This window comes from Syngnathus leptorhynchus, unplaced genomic scaffold (assembly GCF_054491065.1).
Source record: "Syngnathus leptorhynchus isolate UIUO unplaced genomic scaffold, UIUO_Slep HiC_scaffold_688, whole genome shotgun sequence".
In the NCBI taxonomy this organism is placed as follows: Eukaryota; Metazoa; Chordata; class Actinopteri; order Syngnathiformes; family Syngnathidae; genus Syngnathus; species Syngnathus leptorhynchus.
Genome location: NW_028232554.1, coordinates 25,001 through 29,418, shown reverse-complemented (window position 1 = coordinate 29,418; position 4,418 = coordinate 25,001).

Sequence of the window (4,418 nt, the reverse complement as noted above, 5' to 3'; positions counted from 1 at the left end):
TGTGGAGCTCCAGCACCCTCCCTGCCTATGGAAGTGTGGAGCTCCAGCACCCTCCCTGCCTATGGAAGTGTGGAGCTCCAGCACCCTCCCTGCCTATGGAAGTGTGGAGCTCCAGCACCCTCCCTGCCTATGGAAGTGTGGAGCTCCAGCACCCTCCCTGCCTATGGAAGTGTGGAGCTCCAGCTCCCTCCCTGCCTATGGAAGTGTGGAGCTCCAGCACCCTCCCTGCCTATGGAAGTGTGGAGCTCCAGCACCCTCCCTGCCTATGGAAGTGTGGAGCTCCAGCACCCTCCCTGCCTATGGAAGTGTGGAGCTCCAGCACCCTCCCTGCCTATGGAAGTGTGGAGCTCCAGCACCCTCCCTGCCTATGGAAGTGTGGAGCTCCAGCACCCTCCCTGCCTATGGAAGTGTGGAGCTCCAGCACCCTCCCTGCCTATGGAAGTGTGGAGCTCCAGCACCCTCCCTGCCTATGGAAGTGTGGAGCTCCAGCACCCTCCCTGCCTATGGAAGTGTGGAGCTCCAGCACCCTCCCTGCCTATGGAAGTGTGGAGCTCCAGCACCCTCCCTGCCTATGGAAGTGTGGAGCTCCAGCACCCTCCCTGCCTATGGAAGTGTGGAGCTCCAGCACCCTCCCTGCCTATGGAAGTGTGGAGCTCCAGCACCCTCCCTGCCTATGGAAGTGTGGAGCTCCAGCACCCTCCCTGCCTATGGAAGTGTGGAGCTCCAGCACCCTCCCTGCCTATGGAAGTGTGGAGCTCCAGCACCCTCCCTGCCTATGGAAGTGTGGAGCTCCAGCACCCTCCCTGCCTATGGAAGTGTGGAGCTCCAGCACCCTCCCTGCCTATGGAAGTGTGGAGCTCCAGCACCCTCCCTGCCTATGGAAGTGTGGAGCTCCAGCACCCTCCCTGCCTATGGAAGTGTGGAGCTCCAGCACCCTCCCTGCCTATGGAAGTGTGGAGCTCCAGCACCCTCCCTGCCTATGGAAGTGTGGAGCTCCAGCACCCTCCCTGCCTATGGAAGTGTGGAGCTCCAGCACCCTCCCTGCCTATGGAAGTGTGGAGCTCCAGCACCCTCCCTGCCTATGGAAGTGTGGAGCTCCAGCACCCTCCCTGCCTATGGAAGTGTGGAGCTCCAGCACCCTCCCTGCCTATGGAAGTGTGGAGCTCCAGCACCCTCCCTGCCTATGGAAGTGTGGAGCTCCAGCACCCTCCCTGCCTATGGAAGTGTGGAGCTCCAGCACCCTCCCTGCCTATGGAAGTGTGGAGCTCCAGCACCCTCCCTGCCTATGGAAGTGTGGAGCTCCAGCACCCTCCCTGCCTATGGAAGTGTGGAGCTCCAGCACCCTCCCTGCCTATGGAAGTGTGGAGCTCCAGCACCCTCCGTGCCTATGGAAGTGTGGAGCTCCAGCACCCTCCCTGCCTATGGAAGTGTGGCGCTCCAGCACCCTCCGTGCCTGGAGCTATGGAAGTATGGAGCTCCAGCACCCTCCGTGCCTATGGAAGTGTGGAGCTCCAGCACCCTCCGTGCCTGGAGCTATGGAAGTGTGGAGCTCCAGCACCCTCCGTGCCTAGGGAAGTGTGGAGCTCCAGCACCCTCCGTGCCTATGGAAGAGCCACCTCCGCGGGCATGCTGCTCAACCACGCCGGCCCAGAGTTCCAGCCGCTCGGCTACACTCTCTCACAAGCCCCGCCTGGAGCTCCCCAGCCCGCCCCTGGTACCTCAACTACCGAGGCCAGCCGCTCGACCAGGCCGGCCCAGAGTTCCAGCCGCTCGGATAAGCTCTGTCACTCTCCCGCTAAGCAGCCACCGGTAACGGGGAAATGTCGCCGCCTTGTGGACACGCCGTTGTAAATGAATGGGCTTTCGCACTTAGTGCAATTTTCGCCAGCTCCGTGGCTGCAAGTATGGAGCTATGGAGCTATGGAGCCACCAGACAGGCTGGAGCTCTGGAGCTATGGAAGTATGGAGCTCTGGAGCTATGGAGCTATGGAGCTATGGAGCTCTGGGGCTATGGAGCTATGGAGCTATGGAGCTCTGGAGCTCTGGTGCTATGGAGCTATGGCGCTCTGGAAGTATGGAGCTATGGAGCTATGGAGCTATGGAGCTATGGAAGTCTGGAGCTATGGAAGTATGGAGCTATGGAAGTATGGAGCTATGGAGCTATGGAGCTATGGAGCTATGGAGCTATGGAGCCACCAGCCAGCACCCTCCGTGGCTGGATCAATGGAAGTGTTTTAGGTACCAGGCAGCCAAAGGGCCGAGGCCTCACGCTCGACCACGCCGGCGCAGAGTTCCAGCCGCTCGGATAAGCTCTGTCACTCACCCGCCGCGCAGCCACCGGTAACGGGGAAATGTCGCCGCCTTGTGGACACGCCGTTGTAAATGAATGGGCTTTCGCACTTAGTGCAATTTTCGCCAACTCTCTGACTGGAGCTATGGAAGTATGGAGCTATGGAGCCACCAGCCACCCAGGCTGGAGCTATGGAGCTCTGGAGCTATGGAGCTCTGGTGCTATGGAAGTATGGAGCTATGGAGCTATGGAAGTATGGCGCTATGGAGCTATGGAGCTCTGGAAGTATGGAGCTATGGAGCTCTGGAGGTATGGAGCTATGGAGCCCTGGAGCCCTGGAGCTATGGAGCCCTGGAGCCCTGGAGCTATGGAGCCCTGGAGCTATGGAGCTATGGAGCCCTGGAGCTATGGAGCCCTGGAGCTATGGAGCTATGGAGCTCTGGTGCTATGGAGCTATGGAGCTCTGGTGCTATGGAGCTATGGAGCTCTGGTGCTATGGAGCTATGGAGCTCTGGTGCTATGGAGCTATGGAGCTCTGGTGCTATGGAGCTCTGGAGCTCTGGTGCTATGGAGCTATGGAGCTCTGGTGCTATGGAGCTCTGGAGCTCTGGTGCTATGGAGCTCTGGAGCTCTGGTGCTATGGAGCTATGGAGCTCTGGTGCTATGGAGCTATGGAGCTCTGGTGCTATGGAGCTATGGAGCTCTGGTGCTATGGAGCTATGGAGCTATGGAGCCACCAGCCAGCACCCTCCGTGGCTGGATCAATGGAAGTGTTTTAGGTACCAGGCAGCCAAAGGGCCGGGGCCTCACGCTCGACCACGCCGGCGCAGAGTTCCAGCCGCTCGGATAAGCTCTGTCACTCACCCGCCGCGCAGCCACCGGTAACGGGGAAATGTCGCCGCCTGGCGGACACGCCGTTGTAAATGAATGGGCTTTCGCACTTAGTGCAATTTTAGCCAACTCCGTGGCTGCAAGTATGGAAGTATGGAGCTATGGAGCCACCAGCCAGCACCCTCCGCGGCTGGAGCTATGGAAGTATGGAGCTATGGAGCTATGGAGCTCTGGAAGTATGGAGCTATGGAGCTCTGGAGGTATGGAGCTATGGAGCCCTGGAGCCCTGGAGCTATGGAGCCCTGGAGCTATGGAGCTATGGAGCCCTGGAGCTATGGAGCCCTGGAGCTATGGAGCTATGGAGCTCTGGTGCTATGGAGCTATGGAGCTCTGGTGCTATGGAGCTATGGAGCTCTGGTGCTATGGAGCTATGGAGCTCTGGTGCTATGGAGCTATGGAGCTCTGGTGCTATGGAGCTATGGAGCTCTGGTGCTATGGAGCTATGGAGCTCTGGTGCTATGGAGCTATGGAGCTCTGGTGCTATGGAGCTATGGAGCTCTGGTGCTATGGAGCTATGGAGCTCTGGTGCTATGGAGCTATGGAGCTATGGAGCTCTGGTGCTATGGAGCTATGGAGCTCTGGTGCTATGGAGCTATGGAGCTCTGGTGCTATGGAGCTATGGAGCTCTGGTGCTATGGAGCTCTGGTGCTATGGAGCTCTGGTGCTATGGAGCTATGGAGCTCTGGTGCTATGGAGCTCTGGAGCTCTGGAGGTATGGAGCTATGGAGCTATGGAGCCACCAGCCAGCACCCTCCGTGGCTGGATCAATGGAAGTGTTTTAGGTACCAGGCAGCCAAAGGGCCGAGGCCTCACGCTCGACCACGCCGGCGCAGAGTTCCAGCCGCTCGGATAAGCTCTGTCACTCACCCGCCGCGCAGCCACCGGTAACGGGGAAATGTCGCCGCCTTGTGGACACGCCGTTGTAAATGAATGGGCTTTCGCACTTAGTGCAATTTTAGCACACTCTCTGACTGGAGCTATGGAAGTATGGAGCTATGGAGCCACCAGCCACCCAGGCTGGAGCTATGGAGCTATGGAGCTCTGGTGCTATGGAGCTATGGAGCTCTGGTGCTATGGAGCTATGGAGCTCTGGTGCTATGGAGCTATGGAGCTCTGGTGCTATGGAGCTATGGAGCTCTGGTGCTATGGAGCTATGGAGCTCTGGTGCTATGGAGCTATGGAGCTCTGGTGCTATGGAGCTCTGGAGCTCTGGAGGTATGGAGCTATGGAGCTATGG